The sequence below is a fragment of the Ictidomys tridecemlineatus genome, chromosome 13 (genome assembly GCF_052094955.1).
Source record: "Ictidomys tridecemlineatus isolate mIctTri1 chromosome 13, mIctTri1.hap1, whole genome shotgun sequence".
Lineage (NCBI taxonomy): Eukaryota > Metazoa > Chordata > Mammalia > Rodentia > Sciuridae > Ictidomys > Ictidomys tridecemlineatus.
Window position 1 is genome coordinate 41,898,875 of NC_135489.1, and position 18,569 is coordinate 41,917,443.

Genomic DNA, 18,569 nt, shown 5'->3' on the forward strand with positions numbered 1-18,569 from the left:
TTATCATTGCACCAAATGTCATTGAAATGTGAAAGCAAGAAGAATTGATTAGTAAGTTGTATTTAAATTTTAATTCCTTGCAAATCTTGCATATCTCTGAGGCTGTTTTAGAGAGCCTCATTTAGAAAGTCTGTGTAACCTCAACTAATTAATTTACACAGAGCTCTACCACATAGCCTTAATTGAAGTGTCTCCATAGCACTGACAAATCTTAGTGGTACAATTCTTAAGAATGCAGTAGACAGAGGACTTTGCATTGCAAATGGCCTCTTAGCCACTGAAGTTCTTTGGAGGAACTTACATTTTATTTTAATTTCTGTTTACATCATGATGGGCTCACACCTATGTGATCTCTCTGAAGTTGGTTTTTAATTTTCTTAAAGGCCGCCTCCTGTCACTGCCTCATTACATGGTATTTTAATGAGTGAATGTTTGAGTTAGTCTGTCTAAACATGGAATTGCTATCTTATCTCTTGGGTAACGATCCACATGATGGTGGTTTAATTCAAATCACAGTGTGTAAAGTTTGTTTCATTTAATGTGAATCTTGAGGTTCTTCCTGCTTGTCATTTTCTTTAATTTTGTAAATTATAAGGAGGCCTCCTAGAACCTATAGGATGTGTAAATAGTGTTTGAATTGCAAAATATATTAATATGATTCTATGGAATAATTCAGGCAGATGAAAAATATTCAATGTAGTCTGTTGCATTTTGCAATACACATTTGGGATTCATTTTTGAGAGAGTAATTCCATTTTCTAAAAGCTTATAATTTGTTGATTACAAATAAACGTATGGTCTATCACTAGAAACCATTGACTTAGATTAATTTTGACTTTTGAATAGTTTTGAACGTGATAGCTTACATTCTAAGTTTTAGGCGTTGCTTGTGACAGTAGAAAGCAGGCATAGCTTCTTGCCAGTATCTATTTAGTATAACCTAGAAACTTAAGAGTTTTGCTGAAGTTGTAAATGTGATGGATTAAAAATACTTTTGACTTGAGCTCTAGCCATCACTGTAAGACGTGTGTATGATTGTATGGTAGCATTTCCAGATGACACACCATTACTTTTTTTAGTCATTCTCAGAAGATGTTAGAGGACACCAGTGTCTTAAAGCTTAAAACATTCTGTTTAAGAATATTGATTAGTAGGAGAAAAAAAAAAAACTTTGAAAGGAAGAAAATTTACTTCAGCTCTGGGGAACATCACTATTTCTCTTTCCAAGACTGTTGTCACCAGTTAAGGCTTCTTTTGGAGAACTGTGAGTTAAAAATGATTTTAGGTTTTATTAAAGTTTTATATATATTTTTTTGAAGTTTTCAGAGGGATGATAATCCAAAGCTGTCTCTGTACCCTAAAACTGAATACCATGCTATAATTATATCTATGAATTCTGTAAGTCATTTACCTATATACACTGTAGCAGAAAGATATATTGCCAAGTCAACCACAGTGATTACTTTTGTCCTTGGGTTAGTGACCTATAGTGTTTAAGGAAAGAATAAGAGGTACATGACAGTTTTCCAAGGCATTCACTTCATGGCATATTCAGCCCTATTAAGGTTGACTTTAGAGTCATTTTTTACCTTGAATTTTTCTTTTCTTTTTTCTCTTTTTGTAAATATGCCTCCTAACTCTTGCTGTTTCCTTTCATTCCCCCTTAATGACATTTGGGGAGAAGAGAACAAAGGCCCACCAATCCATATGGTATGGTTTCACAGGATACATCTGTGCGGAAGTTTATTATTTTGATGTGTATGCATGGATTCTGATCATTTTCCAAGCAAGTAGCAATCCTTTTGAAAGTACTTGGAAAAATGAAACTTCAGGTGAAGGTATAAGGTGATGTTAGTCATGTTAGGAAAATGACATAGAAGAAGCCTGAAAAGTGCATACAGAACACTAGTTCAGAGGGCATTTGTCCTCCTGGTGCCCTTTGAATTTTTTGCTGTTGTAATGAATTTTATAGAAATAACAAACCGGAAGAACTAGTTGTATCCCTCTAGGTTCTCCTCTGATTTTCACCTGTGTTTTTTGGGGGGAAATCACAAAGACAGTGAATGCATTTTGTGACCCACCTTTCCATCTCCTGTTATATCACATGAATACTTCTGCTGTTTGAAGATAGTCCAGCCTTTAAAAAAAAAAATGGCCATAGAGGCCCGTGTTCTATTTTGTTAGCAAAACCAGATTTCGCTTCACTGTGTCTCTATTTTTGAACATACAGGTTGTTTCCAATTTTCCCCTCATATGTATAGTGCTGCTATGGAGATTCTTTTTAGAGAACTTTGATTTTTCTTTAGGGATATTTTCATTGGCAATTTGTGTTCAGAAGTAGAGTTACTAGGTCAAAGGAAATATAGAGGTTGACAGTTGACAGTTGACAGTTTTAGTCCTATGTTCATAGGACTAAAATATGTCAGTTCTTTTGAGCATCTTCATCTCCATGTGATGTCATAATGTTTTTTTTTTTCACTTCTCTCTTTCTCTTTTGGAAAGATGCATTCCTGTTTTATCCTATGGCATCTCATCTGTTTACCTTTATAAGTTGGGATCAATTCTGTTGTGCTTAGGTAGTCATTTTTGCCTTGCCTTTTTCTATTCTGTTTTTAAAGCATTTATTGCCAACCCCCTCATTTTATAGACAAGCAAATTAGAGCTCAGAGAGATTATAGGCTTTCCCCATGATTATATAGCTCTTTAGATTGTTAGCTACAGACTGGAATTAGAACTCAGGTTTCCTGATACCTAATCTAGTTCTGATGATGGCGATGATAAAAACCATTATGATGTATAACACAGAGAAAGGTGAAGGCTGATGGGAGTTAGCCTAAAAGCCTAGGTGTCCCGTAGAAAGAGCTGGCCCTTCTTCCCCTTTTAACACCCTGACTCGCATGTTGCCACATATATTTGGGAGTTGGGGACTATCAAGTAAACAACAACCCCTATAATTAAATAAAACAAAACAAAAAACAACTTTAAGTTGTTTTCACTCATAGTATTTTGCACCTGCCTGCTAATAAATAGAAAAAAAATCTAGGGCTTTGGAAGTGATTGCTTAGTCCTTAATATTTAACTTAGACTCCACTAGGCTAGATATGGTAGCAGGTTATTTGGAAATAAAATAACTGCAATCATAAATTTCCATTCTGTCCCCAGCAGCGTATCTGACACTGAGAAATAACCACCACACTGTGACATTGCAGAGAAGATCTCAGGCTGCTTTGAGTGTGCTGGTTGAGTGATGCTCCTACATGTTTAGCATTGGTGGTCTGCATGCTCAGATACTAAGTAAACTCCTCCAAATCTGGTCAGCATAAATAGCAACTGGCAATTACCATGAATATTTTCAGTCATCCATTCATAGTCACCACCTCTGGGCAGCACATGATGATTATTTTCAACTAGAGGGAATTTGATTTAGATTAGTTTGCTTACTGATTGAGGCCTGACTGCATTAACGTAGGAGCTGCAGCCCAGCATCTTCAGAAAACAGTACTGAAACAGTTTTTATTACTTTAGTAGGATGATACGACTGTACAGCTGCACCATTTCTTAATAATATGAATATTTTTATATGGCAAATATTACTAAATCGGGAAAGAAGCTTGTATGAATCTTCATGAAGCCATGGGTTTTGGTTTATATTTTTTTGATAAGTGTTTGTTGCTATTGACTATGTAAATAGTTTACAATATTTGAAAGGTAGGTTTTATAAACATCTTGATCATAAAGCCAGGCAGGCCCCTGCACTTTACTGATTTCCAATTGATGGTGGGAAATGGTACTAAATAGGGAGATTGCTCTCTAGGATATTGATGACAAACTCCTAAGGAGGCACAAAGGAAATGCATCCAGGTATATATACTCTCAGCATTTGACATTTTAAAAACCTTATCATATGCAAAAGGTTTTTGTTGTTGTTGTTATTGCTTTAAGAAGAGTTAACTATATAATAAGATCAATAAAAGAACCAAGGACTTTCATCCTTATTTTTATTATGATCATTTGGACTTTATTTAATACGGGAAAGTTTTTCTATTTGTTTGGATGTGTTTTAGGTCCAGGTTTCTTAATGCACTGCTGCAAAGGCCAGTTTGAGTGGTCACTTCTTTTTAAGATCTTTTTGAAGTTGTTCCTACCTTTCAGGGACTGGGAGGAGCTGTGGTTTGCTCCTTTAAAAGCATGCAACCAGGAAACATGTGTTAAAAGAGAGCTATTCATGGTTCTACATCTACCATACTTAGAAACACTGGCAAGCAGGTACCCACGTGCTTTAAAGACTGTCCTTAAAAGATCCTTACTCTCTGTCCTTTTAGGTTCTCTGATCAACACCTAAGGGGAGTCAAAAATAAATATGAAAAATAAGTATAATGCATTGTGTGTTGGATGGTAATAAATAAAGCTAAGAAAGGAAATAAGGAAAATGTATTCTTCTACAATTTCAATAGGATGGTCGGATGAGACAATGTTGCATTAGGGATAATGATGTTGGTGTTGGTCCAAGAGCTGTAGCTATCTAGGGAGGAGCATTAAAAACAGAACAAACAGCAAGTGCAAGGGCCCTGAGGCAAAATAAAAAGGTATAGTATTCTTATACTTCAAGAATGTTGAAGAGTAGCCCAGAGCAGCAATGAGCCTGGTTGACCAGGGCAGAGAAAGGAAAAGGACAAGGTTGAGTTCAGAGCACCTGGTTCCTTCCTTTGGTTTCCAAGGACTTTGGCTTTGACAAGAAAGAGGTAAAGAGTTGTGGAGGGCTTTCAGCAGAGGAGGAACATGATCTTAGTTTCCAAACAGGATCTTTCTTGCTGTTGTGTTGAAAAAAGACTAATGAGACAAGAGAAGAAGGGAAGAACAATGAGGAGGCTGGTAGTAATCCAGGTGAGAGGAGGTGGTGATGTGGACCAAGGTGGTAGCAATGGAGGTAGGAGAAGGGGCTGGATGCTGAATTTTAACAAGTACTTTATCAAAGTGAAATTCACATGACATAAAATTCACCATTTTAAAGTGAGCAATATGGTGGCATTTAGTACATTGATAATGTTGCCCAACTACCAACTGTGTCCAAATCCATTGCCTTTATATCAAAGGAACGTCCTTTCTCCGTTAAGCTCTTTCTCCCTGGTCTCCCTTCCAGCTCCACAGTCCTTTGGTGCCCGGCTTCTTTCACTTAGCATAATGCTTCAGAGGTTCATCCATGGTCTACTTTGTATGGGTACCTCACTTCTTTTCATCGATGAATGATCATTCAGATACCATATAAATAAGTTTTATATATATATAATCCTTTCTCCATTCATCTGTTGATGGATATTTGCAATGTTTTCACCTTTTGCCTATTGAGAATAGTGTTGACATGAACATGCCCATACAATATATGTATTTAGGTATTTTTTTTGAGTATCTGTTTTTGAATTGAGAGGTTGTATAGTAATTCTGTATTTAACTTTTTGAGGACCTAGCAGATTGCTTTTCACAACACCTGAACCATTTAGTATTCTCCCTAGCAATGGTCAAGCATTCCAGTTTCTCCACATTTGCCAGCAGGTGCTATTTCACATTTATTTTGACTGTGACTATCCTAGTGGGTGTGAAGTGGTACCTCATTTATGGTTTTGGTTGGCATTTCCCTAGTGGCTGATGATGTTGAGTATTTTGTCCTAAGTATCCTTTGTGTATCTTTTTTTTTTTTTGAGAAATGTCTGTTCAAATCCATTTTCTGTTTTTAAGCTTAATTGCTTATCTTTTTATTTCTGAGTCCAAAGAAGCTTTTATCTATCTATCTATCTACCTATCTATCTATCTATCTATCTATCTATCTATCCTGAATACAAAGTCTTTATCAGCTATATGTTTTGAAAATACTTTCTTCTGTCTGTAAATTGTTGCCTTAGATTTTTAAGCTAATATAGCAAAATAAAATACCACAGATGGGGTTACAGAAATTCGTTTCCCACGGTTTTAAGGATTGGGAAGTTCAAGATCGAAGAGCTGACAGGTTTGGTGACTTGGGGTCTGATGAGGATCTGCTTCCTCTCTGAAGCCATCTTCTCCCTGCAGCTTCACATCACAGAAGGGGCAGGGAAGCTCTCTGGAGCCTCTGTTGTGAGGACACAAATTCCATGCCTAAGGATAAAGACCTCATGACCTTGATTTCCCAAAGGCTCCTCCTCCTAGTGTTATCACGTTGATGGTTAGGATTTCAGCATATTGTTTTCTTTAAATTTTTTATTGGTGGATTGTAATCATCCTAATAGTGGTATTCATCATGACCTATTCAAATGTGCATATAAGTAACAAAATTTGACCAATCTCATTCCCAGTGTCTTTCCTCTCACTTCTCTCCTCCGTCCCCCAATCTTCTTGGTCTACTCTACTTATCTCTCTTCTATTATTATTGTTTTAAGTGGTGCACCATGATTATATATAACATCGATTAATTGTGGTCTCTTCATATAGGGAAATAGCAGAATTTCATAGATTTAATTCCCTGGTACTTTCCCAGGCCCTCCCCTCCCCCCTCCCTCCCTTTGGATCTCCTTCCTCTACTCTGTTGGTCTCCCTTCTATTTTCATGAGATCCTCTTTTTAAAAATGTCCTTTCTTTTTTATCTCTAGCTTCCACATGTGATTAAAAAGAAAAACACTTGACTTTATGAATCTGGCTTATTTTACATAGCTTGGTGCTCTCCAGTTCCATTCGCGTGCCAGAAAATGTCATGATTTTGTTCTTCTTTGTGGCAGAATAAAATTCCACTCCATGAGTGTGTGTGTGTGTGTGTGTGTGTATCATTTTCTTATCCACTCATCTGTTCGTGGGCACCGAGGCTGGTTCTATAATTGAGGTATTGTGAATTATGCTGCTATGAACATTGGTATGCATGTATTTCTATAGTATATTGATTTTAGTTCTCTGGATAAATGGGATAGCTGGGTCATGTGGCAGTTCCATTCTTATAGTCTTTTGAGAAATTTCCATTCTTCTTTCCAGAGTGGTTGTACTAGTTTTCAGTCTGACCAACAATGTGTAAGTGTACCTTTTCCCCACATCCTCACCAGCAAGTTTTCTTATTTGTATTCTTGTTGTTGTTGCCATTCTCACTGGGGCACATGAATTTTGTTGGGGGCATGAACATCCAGAGGACAGTAGTTGACTTTTTACTCTCTCAATGATGCATTTTAATGCACTAAAATGTTTAGTTTTGGTGAAACATAAGCTTTTTTTTTTCTTTTGTTGATTTTATTGTTAATGTTATATCTAAGAATCCACTGAGGAATCAAAGGTCATGCAGATTTGCCCGTGTTTGCTTGTGAAAGTTTCTTGTTTTAAAACACTTTTATACTTAGTCATTGATCTGTTTTTAGTTTATTTTTGTGAATGATGTTAGATAGAGGCCTAACTTCTTTCTCTGAATATTGGAAGATAGAGCTGACTGGATGTGATAGGTTGGAGGCAGGGTGTGAGAGAAAGAAGAGTCAAGGAAGATCCTACGGTGTTTTGTTTCAGCACTGGGAAGGTTATCATTCACTGTGCCAGGGATGATCGGGAGCTCAGTTTGAATCTGTTGAGATGAAGGTCTGAGCCCTCAATGAGACATTCAGATGTGGGTCTGGGGTTCAGTGAAGAGGAGCAGGCTGCTGCAGAGTGGAGAATCCTGTGTGTACAAAGAGTAGGTAAACCATGGCAGAGAAATCGCTAAGGGTCTAGTGAAAGGAAAAGAAAAGAAAGAAAAGCAACTTAAATCTGGAGCTTTTGGGACCATTAAGAAATCAGAATGAAGAGCAGGAGGAGAACGAAAAAGACCCATGAGGTAGGAGAGACACCAGTAGGGGATGACGTCTTGGTGGGAGAGTGTTTCAGAGGGATGGAGTGCCCATCAGTGCCAGATGCTGCCCAGAGGTCAGCTCAGTTGCAGACTGAGAATGCATCCTTGCCTAAGGAGTCAGTATTGCGAAGTTGCTGGTGTCTTAGATAAGAACTCTCAGGAACAAGGATCAAAAGCTTGATTTGTGTGAGTTCAGCAGTCAGGTGGAGAAGGGAAGTTGGACACTGATTGAATTTTCCATTAAAAGGAAGAGAAATTGAGTGGTAGTTGGAGAGGGAAGGGAGGTCAACTGAGGATATTTTCTTTTTTTTTTCTTTTAAAGATGGGAGCTAATATGTTTGTGCCATGACGACAAAGAGCCCAATGAGGAGGGAAAAGGTGATGGTACAGAAGAGAGGAGGCAATTGCTTAGACAATACCGAGTAGGCTAGAGAAAGGAGATCAAGTGGGACTCAGAACTCGTGACATCGCCGCAGATGTTTTTATGTACCTACATTGGGGACCCACTGTAACACATGCTATTCAGTCTCTCCTCAAATGGTTAATAGTCCTTCATTTTGGCTTGCTGATTTTATGTCAGCAGAAGGTTTTTTTTTTTTCTATAGAAATGGCAGAGAGGATAAAAATGAAACCCTTGTGGTGTTCGATGATGTAAATAGTATTTTCATTGCTCTAGCATCCTTGACAGATGGTTATCCAGTTTCTGCAAGAATACTATTGCCACTCGCTTCCCCCAAAAGGAGAGGAGATCACTCCCTTACAGAGTCTGCTCCATCTCTGGAGAATTCTAACTGTTAAAAAGTGATTTCTTCAAAAGTTTAACCAAAGCATATGTTCTTAACATTTTTACCCACGGATGCCTTTGGCACCACACAAAGTGAGTCTAGTCTCTTCTGCTCTGAGACCATTCCTTTCATCCTTTGCTCATTCCAGCAAGCGTTGTCGTGGGACATTTGTCATGTGCCAGGCCCTTTTCAAGGAATTAGGTGGTGGTCCGCAGACAGGCAGGATCCCTGTAGTAGGAACCTACATGCTAGGCAGCCTTCAGATCTCTCAACTTCATCTCCTGGCCTCCTTAAATCTGCTTGGCCCCCACCCCGGCAGAACATCAAACAAGTTCTTTAGTGGTACTTGAGCATTCCAGTCCACTCTTCCAGACAGAGGAAACTGAGGTTCCCTCCACAAACGAACTTAATACCATGTGTGTCCTGATGCATGTGACAGAGGCCGTTCTTCTCGCCTTTGATGTGGATGTCGTGCTGCCAGGGCAGCCCAAGGTGGAATTGGCATTATTTACGGCCATATCATTCAGTTGGCTCCTGTAGCTAATGAAAACTCCTGGGTGTTTTTTTCAGACAAACTGCCTGCCGTCTTGCACTTGTGAAATTACTTTTTGTACCCAAACGTTAGACCTCTAGGTTGATTTTGTTAAAAAAAAAAAAAAAAAAAAACCAAACCAAAACAAAAAAACCCTCTTAACTCCAACACTATCTGGAGACCACACTGACAATCGAAAAGCATAGTAGTCCTAGGAAACAGCACCAGTACTTATTTTAATCCTCATTTGAACAGAGGGCTGTGCCATAAAATCTGCAAGTTTTAGGTGTCATAAGCTGTCAAACTGATGGAGTAAAACCTTCTCTCTGTCTCTGTGTCTTGTCTCTCTCACACACAAACTCACTCTTGAAATCCTCAAATGATCAAGAAGAGGTTGGTGAATTTCATCCTAGTGCAACTTCAAGAGCCGTGTTAAGACTACATTTCAATTCCTGGCCTGTGATTTTCTTAAAATAGAATTTCTTAATGTCAGGCAATGGAGGAAATGCCTATTGCAGATACATGAAGGCATAAATAACAGGGGATTTAGATCATCCTAGTTCTAACTATTTCAGATCCTGGAGGAAAAATGAACTTCATTTTTCTAACAAAAATTAAAAATTATTTTCAAGAATGTCTATATCTTATCAAAGCATATCCATAGAGACCAAAAGGTCTTCATTTCACCTTGCGGGGACTTTTTATGTCAATAGATAGTTATTCACTAAACTGACAGAACATGAGACAAAGATGACCTTACGGTGTTTGTTGATGTGAACACATTTTTTTTTTTTTTCTGTTTGGCCTTCAGTGTCACTTGGAGTGTTAACTATGTCTCTACTGGAGTCTAAAGTTTGCTTCTTGCACTGTTCATTGCTAAATCTTTTCTCTATCCCTCTTGTGAAAAGTGGACTTTGCTCACTTGTAAGGGGAGAGTCACTCTCACAGTGTGGAGAAGCTATCCCTGATGGCTGCTTCACTTTGTTGTTATTTCAAAACAAATGTCTTTCAGGCATCTTTCCAAATGGAGTCGTCTTTGATGCTGATATTCATTCTCTGTGTTGTATCCAGATTGATATCAAGAGTGCCAACCTCTTTTGAAGACAAGTGTGTTAACCCCTGGGCACACCTCTCCAGTCTTCCCTTTAGGGGCTAGTCATGCTTTCTGACAATGCCTAATTTTACCTCGGTTAACAATTTTCATTAGGATCAGGAAGTGTTCCTATAACAGATGTACTCATCAGCTTTTAATTGAAGTTCCTTTTAAAATTGAAACTTACATGATTCTGCCTTGTTCTAGTGATTTTGTTCTCTCCAGTTCAACTTTTGTTCTTGTTTTAACTTTTTTAAAATCCCCTAGCATTGCCTTTTGGATATCAGAGTGCTAGAGTTTCCTTGGGAGCTTGTGAAAGTGTAGCTTCCCTGATTCTGAGGTCGGGTACCCATATTGTGTATTGGAGTGACTTTCAAGTGATCCTGATAAAGGTGGTTACACCATTATCAGAATATATTTGGCCTGAGTGTGTGTTTCCATGACAGACCTCCAGATCACATTCATTTACATCTGCTCTTGTGTTTAGATAGACAGACTGTACCAGTCCAGATGGATTTTCGGAGGTGTTTTGGGAAGTTGCAGATGAACTCTTCTTTCCTGCCTTTTTATACACAAGCCTAATTTCTGTCTTTGTTTGGAAAGACATTATCAGCATCTCAACAGCTGTTGAAAACACCTTAGTTCATGTTAACCATGGATTGGAGCGTATCTTTTATTCATTATTATTACATTTTTGTTTGTTTTTAAGCATCTGAGCATTTATTTCAACAGATGCTCAAAGAAGGAGACTTGGATGTTCTAATATGAATGCTAAGTAAATTGAGGCTAAGGTTCTTCACTTACCTTATTAAAAAAAAAAAAAAAAGATTACAGCAAAGGAAATGGCCCTTCAGTTCTGTTTTTCTAATTCCAGGGCTGGAAACACCTCCTTCCTGGCCCCTCACTTACCTGCTGTTACTGTGGCTTGAGCCAGGATGTCCCTGGCAGAGGAGAAGCAGCTGAGAAGTTGCCTTTGTCTTTCTTGTGACATCAGCTGGCCTCTCTGCTGCTCTCCTCTCATACTTGACTTTACTTGATAGTTTGTTGGATCACATTTCCAAATCCTACTAATTTGGGGTGCCGGTTCATTATCTCTTTGTCTTTCACTGAAGTTACCTTTAAATTAAGTATTCTCAGATACAGCTTATATCATGAATTTAAGACAGCGTTGATAAGGAAGTTTCAGGGCCTAGGAACTCTGTATGTTCTGTACATTCCTTCAGCAAATATTTGTTTTCTGTTGTGTATAAGGGAGACAGTATACATTGTCCTGGAAAATGTCAGTGCCCAGCGAAGGCTAATTAGTTATGGTAGCAGGGGAAGAGAGTCATAATTTGTGGTATTCATTTAAATTACAAGTGTTTCTTTGTAGAATTTCTGCATGGTTTTAAAGGCCAAAAAATAATAGACCACCAGAATTAAATGATCAGAGAGAAGTCTCCACAGAGCTGAATATTTGTTCTCCTAATTTCTTTGTGAAATTAAATCCTGCCAATTTTCGCATTATGCATATATGTAATTATTCTTTCAGTTCAATCACTTAGATCTGCAGTGGCATCTTTTGTTGACTTGTCATCTATTCTAACGGTGCAAAAGACAGATTTATTAAAGCATCTCATTGCATTTATATTATAGGAAAAAGGTCTCTTCTGGGGTAATCGCACACTAACTATGCAAACTGATGAAGCCCCTGAATGGTTTCCTCAATCTGCTAATCATTAACCCATTAGCTCTCAGGTTTTCAATTCTGTGACTATTTCAATGAATTTGACCCAGGTACATTAAAATAGTTTAGAAATTATAACCTGGAGCTTACATATTATTGCATTAATTAATTAATAGTATAAATGATTGTGTTATAATTTTATTATTACTATGTACAGCTATCATATTATACATTGTATAATTATATTATATTATAATATAATATAATATAATATTTTATTATTTAAGTTTTTTTTCCTTGTGGTACTGGGGAGTGAACTCCGGGGTGCTCTATCACTGAGCTACGTCCTTAACCCTTTTTAATTTTGGGGACAGGATCTCACTAAGTTGCTGAGACTGGCCTTTTATCTCAGCATCCTCAATGACTGGGATTAAAGGTGTGCACCACTGTGCCTGATTTACATTTAATTTTTAAAAGTTTTCCACATCTGAGATGGTAGGGCAAAATAGATCAACAAATTAATAGACACCATGAATTCTCAATCTATATTAGTGTCTTCTCCAAGTTTTGGTAGTTTTATATTTAAATGTTCTCATTTTTAAGTCTTCTTAAATGATAATTATAATTTATCATTTTCCAAGCACCCATTTTTAAAAGCATTAAGGAATTAATAAGAACAGATGCATCCTTGGCTTAATTATTGATAGCTGATGTCTGCTGATCACACATGGACATTTCAGCAATTCAATCTTAAATTTTCTGAGAAATGCCTTCTGTCTGCATTCGGATTGATTATTTATAAACATACTATAGTTGCATGGCATTTTATACTTCATGAACAATTTCATACTTTTTATTTTAGCTGTCCCAGTCTCTGTGAGTCAGGTAGAACAGGGGGTATTTCTATTTTCACTTGATACTCAGTCCACAGATCTGCAGGGATTCAGTGGAATCATAAGATGAGTAAGTGGCTGAACATGGTCTGGCACTGTGTTCTGATTTCTGTTGGCTGTATGGAGTGCTTTCCCTCCAGCCAGTGACGTCAGTGTTTCTCAGGAAGGCTGGTAGAGAATTTTGAGGACCTTCCATTTTCTCCTGGCCCACTTGCCAGTACTCACTTGCTGGCCTGGGTTTTTAAACATCACGTTGCCACTCAAGGTGCACGTTCATTTTCCCATCCATGTTCCAAGAATGATCACAAAACCCTGTTCCATTTCCTTGAAATGTCAATGAGTGCACTCAAGGTTCTTCTCAGGATTTTGGTCCTGTTATTCTCTCTTTTTGAGCCCTGATGGGTTCTTAGCAACTCTTAGTTCTTTTGCAGGGAGAGTGAAGGAGAGAAGTAAGTAGTTTACATCATCTCCCCTCTACCCAGCATTGAAGCTATGAATGTTTTCTACTTAAATAGAAATTCATTTCTACAAAAGGTGATAAAAGACAGATGCACCCCTCATGAAATAGCATCTCAACTTTGTAGAATACACTGCAGTAAACTGGGCACAGATAAGGACATATATTCTTTTGTTTGCCCGAAAATACTTCTCAAGTGAAGATCTAGTATATGAGAGCACTAAAATATACAGAAATTGCATACCAACAAGCAAGAGATTGCACAGCACAGTGCAGTCATGAGTATAGATTTTACTTATTAAATTATTTATATGTGCTGAGTTCTTACTAGGAATTATCTTTACTCTTTAAAATGGTCTTGCAAAAGTGCTAATCCTGTGTTGCTGGTAAGGACACTCAGATATAAAGAGTTTGCAAGTTATTTACCAAAGGCATACCATTAGTAAGTAGTGGCAGTAGGATTTGGTCCCAGGCATGTGGGGCTTCCCCTCCTGTGGTCTTTCTGATGAGCATTACTGCCTCCATATAGGGTGGGCCTGAAAAGTCAGATAAGTGAGGGATCAGATCAGGCAGAGGTAACTTTTTGGTGAAGAACTTCAGTTTAAAGAAGGGCAATTTGGATAGATGAGAAGGAGAGATAAGAAATAAACTTCCTAAGGTCAGATTGACGTAGAAGAACCAATCTTATTGAAGACTTCTCCCCCAAACAAGGACCTAGTCCTGAAGGTGCTTGGGTGCCAGAATGAGGAACCCAAGTTGGCTGGTGTGGTGGGGTCATCTAGAGATGGGAAAGAGGATTATGGATTTTGGAGGTGGGCAGTATGGATGTAGCCAACATTAAAGAGTCCAAGTAGGTGAACAAGTTGTATGTGCAGTGCATTGCATAGGGGACATTTCCATGGTCTCCCCAGAGATCTACTCCTTGGGTTAGTGCTTGGGTGTTTCTCCCTGCTGTTTACATCCATGCATACCTTTAGAAGCCAGGTCTATGTCTGATATCTGGGGACGAGGTGAGGTACTGTAATCCTGTTCCTCTCACCAGGGTGGAACCATTTGGATCAGTGAGCTCAAGGTTAGGGAATATTGCTCCTTCTTTTACTGTCCACCTTTGTCTTTTGCCCCCTCACCTCCTTCCCTTTCCCTCTCTGTATTTCCCTCCTTTGATAGAGACAAGGAACAAATAATCTCAGGAATTCTTGTCAGCCATCCACTTCCAGACAGAGTGGAAAGAAATCTGTCCCTAAGTGAAATTACTGAACTGGCTGAATTAACATAATCCAGAAGCTTTTCCTGTCTCTGGGCCTCCAGTCATGTTAGCTGATAAGCTCCATCAATTGTGTAAGGCAGCGTGAGATGAGTTTTCTGTTACATGCAATGAGTTACATCCTGATGGACGTTGGGTGCCACTGAAGACCTCAATAAGGGTGTGGGCACAGGCTTCAGGGGAATGAGGGGCTGGGATATGTGGTAGAGCCAGAGAGGGGAGGCATCCTGTTGGATATATAAAAAGTGTTGCTGTTTTCTGGGGGTTTTGCATTACTATGCTTTTCTGCTCTGGGCCTGAGATAGTGGTCAGCTGTCTGCAATGGGGACTGTGTCACCTAATTACCCAGTACCCCTAGCACAGTGCCTGACAAATCCTGGCCTTTTGATATGATTTGATTGATTAAGGGGATCAAATGAAAGTTTGGAGATGGGCTGAAAAGCAGAAAAATGAGGTCAAGGAGAGTTATTTTTTTGCATGGAATGATATTGAAAAAAACTTTAAAGTGAGGTAGTTTAGTAATTTAGAAAGTTGGAAATGTGATGCTACTTTGTAAATTGGTGGCAAGTATTTGGGTAAAAGGAAATTTTAACTGAGCCGAAGGGGCACACTGTTTCAGGCCATAGAAAATGCTTTAGGTCCAATTTCTTCTCCACTTTATTCTTTAGTTTCTCACTCTCTCTAAATGGACCAATTTTTTTTTCTTAAATGTCTTCCAAAATACTTGGATTTTCTTATAAAATTATATTTTAAGATAGAGTGTACAGGAAAAAATCAAGGGCTTTTTCTAGGTCAAATCTTAATATAAAGCCAACATGGGAGTGATTGATGTGCTGTGTGAAGGTTCTATCAAGGGTTCCCTTGTAACTTGCCCAGATGGAGGGAAGGTAGTGTCATTAAGAGTCCACTGTGTGTTTATGCAGAGACTTTGCTGCCACTGCTTTTATTCCTGTGACTTCTTTTCTCACAAAATAGGGTGCAAAAGTGATTCAGAGTGCTAGATTCCTAAAAACAGACAGAAAATTTACTACCTGAGACTTTTTTTTTGATTCCTAGCAGAAAATGAAAGTATTCATATATTTTTTTAAAAATACATGATGTATTAAATGATCTTAAATTTGGGAAAAAGACAAAATAAAGAAAAATAGACAAAATAAAGTTGAAGTAACTCATCAAATAGACAAAATAAACTTTTAAGAAAATAATTTCAAACTCTGTAGAACTTAGGCTATCTTTTTTGAGCTTTTTCATGTAGGCTGTTTTATCAAGAAATTATGTGGTATTTATTGATCTTTCTCAGATTTTTGGAACTGTTTATTGGATGCGTGTCTGGCTAGCTGAGGAAATGGTATAAAAAGCTGTTCTGAAAAATTAAGATTCCAATTAATGGATGAGAGTGTGTTTGTCTATGTATCTGATTCTAAATTTTTAATGAACTTGATCTTTCAAAGGTGGCTCATCAAAACTCAGGATTACTTAAGGCTCAGCCTCCTATGTACACTTAATCCTTTTACTGTTCTGGACCACTTTAAAGGAAGGGTTATTCTTCTCACAATCCAGCTCCACTCGGAAAGTCTTGGCAACGTTACAGCTCACTGCGCCCCTGAGGAGGTAACACAATTTTCGACTTCAATCACTGGGGACAGAGCCCAAATCCTCTCCTGCAGGGCTCCCTGGAAGAGGCCTGCTCAGTGGCTATGTGCACATCTGGAAGGTCTCCATTTTCTCTGGACTTGAGCCAATTAATTCTGGCTTCTCTACCCTCACAAGGCTCTGTGTGGTTACTTTGCAGGTGTCTGATGTGGAATGCACATATACCTGTGCCTTTTAGAGCAGCATTGTTTTGTTGGAAATGCATTTGACATCATGACCCGGAACCTACATCTTTCTAGGGTGGAGGGAGTACTTGTCCTCAGAGTCGCTCAGAAGTGTTTCTGTCTGTCCAGCAGCAGTGTGGACCTCTGAGGACTTCCTTATGCCCATGGTCCTTGTTACTTCCCTATGCCCATGGTCCTTGTGTTAGTAACAATTCAATGACAAGATGATCATGATGATTGTTGAGTACTATGAACTGGATATGAAAATGTTTTGAGTGAATTTGTTCCTTTGTGCCTTATCATCACCTGTGAGATGTAGGCACTGTGACTATCTATTGTGCAAATGAAAACTGAGGCCAAAAGAGGTTCATTATTCTTCCAAGACAGTAGCAGAGCAGAGACACTATGCTTAATGTCACATCATTTCAGTGACTCTGCTTTGTTAGCCTAATATAACATTTTTATGCAGTTCTAGAGGTCCTAAAAATGAGTAATAAGAAAGACATAAATAATGATTGCTAAAAAACACATTCAGTTTTTATAATAATTTATATTTTCCAAGTTATAGCCAGGCCTAAAGTCTAACAGATAGTCATCAATTTTGCACATCATAAGCTAGACTCTCAAGAAAAATAAAGTTTTTTATATTTTATTTCTGTTTTATTTGACAAATATATCAAGGTAGACTTGTTTGAAATATTTTTTGACAACTATCACAATTAAAATATATTTAAGTTGCAAACAGATTTCTACATGTAAATGGTTGTGTTTATTTGCAAGTTTAAAATTTTTACAAGTGTGATTTAAATGTATTAAACTGAGGTAATAATATTTTCAGAGAAAAATAATTTAGTGCTGGCAATGCATCAACTTCTGACTCAGTGATATTTTGAAAGGCAAATGATAATTTTCAGTGGAATAACTATTAACCAGAAGATTATATGAAGGCATTTCTAAGATCTGTTTGCATATTGCAAGGGCAAGAATTACATACTACATGAACAACATACTGCATACTACATACTAGTTATTTTCAGTGGACTAAGACACATCTGATGTTATGGGTGTGGCTTGTCCATTGTTGTTTGTATCCAAAATTACTTTACAAATTGGGTTTGAAATGTAAGCAAAACAGCAATTCAAATAGGCTTTTGGTTTGTACCATTGGCATATCTGCCAGAACCAGATAATAGTGTAGCTGCTGGGTATGTGGCTGAGTTCATCCTACCTATGGTGTTTGTGTGTCCTTTTGTGTGACAGTAACCTCATTAATAATAGGCTTAATTTTGAATGCAGCCTTCACTTTTTAATTCATGGATTCCATGAAAGCATATTAAAACAAAACTTTAGATATTATAGCCAACCAGCCAAACTTCTTGGGTGGTAAGCACAGTGTGAGATAAAATACATCTGATATTTCATGTATACACTCATTATATTGTATCCATAGAGTTCTTGATGAATAATCTATGAGTTTATATAAGTGATAATATTATAAGGGTTACAATTAAAAAAGTTTTTCACAACCTAATTACATATCCTGGTGTAGCCTATTAATTTGCTCTTACTTTACATTTAATTGCAGAAAACAACATAACAATCAACTGTCATGTAATTTCAAGGCAAAAATTTAACAGGAACAGCAAAATTATGATAAAAATTTCTTAAAGAAAATCAGAAGAGTATCAAAAATTTTAATGACTTTGAAACTTTATCAAAAAACTTGTGCAGAATAGTGAAAGATGAAAATTTACAGAATAAATGAATGAAATGTCAATGTAAAAAAATTAAAGAATATCAAGGGGGTATCCATTTATCTGTTGGTGGTATACTGACGATCTAGTTAGTGGTCCTATAACTGTTTCCTTTAGGCACCTGTCCTGGCAAAGTGTGAGGTATCCTAGGATGGCAGCCAATTTTATATCAATTATTCATTTTATTCATTATCTAGACTATTTGTCATTAAACATTCTTTTAGGATTTCAAGTTAATATTTGATAGTTCAGTTTTGCAAAATATTTGCCCATGATCACCCTTGACCGGTATTATCTATACACTTTGATGCCTGTGCACATACAGTTTGACAGTATATGTGAAATTTAGTAGAATTTAGATGTATGTGTATTTAACATGAAAGAGGAGATGTCACATAATTTTATTCCCTTATGGGAGAATTATTTCTTATCGCATTTGTACTGAAATAGCCTTGTTGGACTTGTGTACATTGGAGCACC

The 18,569-nt window shown here is 37.6% G+C and overlaps 1 protein-coding gene across 1 annotated transcript in view; it reads left to right on the top strand.

Moving 5' to 3' along the window:
• The window catches only part of Cdh2 (cadherin 2), a 209,504-nt gene that overhangs the window by 29,105 nt on the left and 161,830 nt on the right, over positions 1–18,569 (top strand). The window lies entirely within an intron of this gene.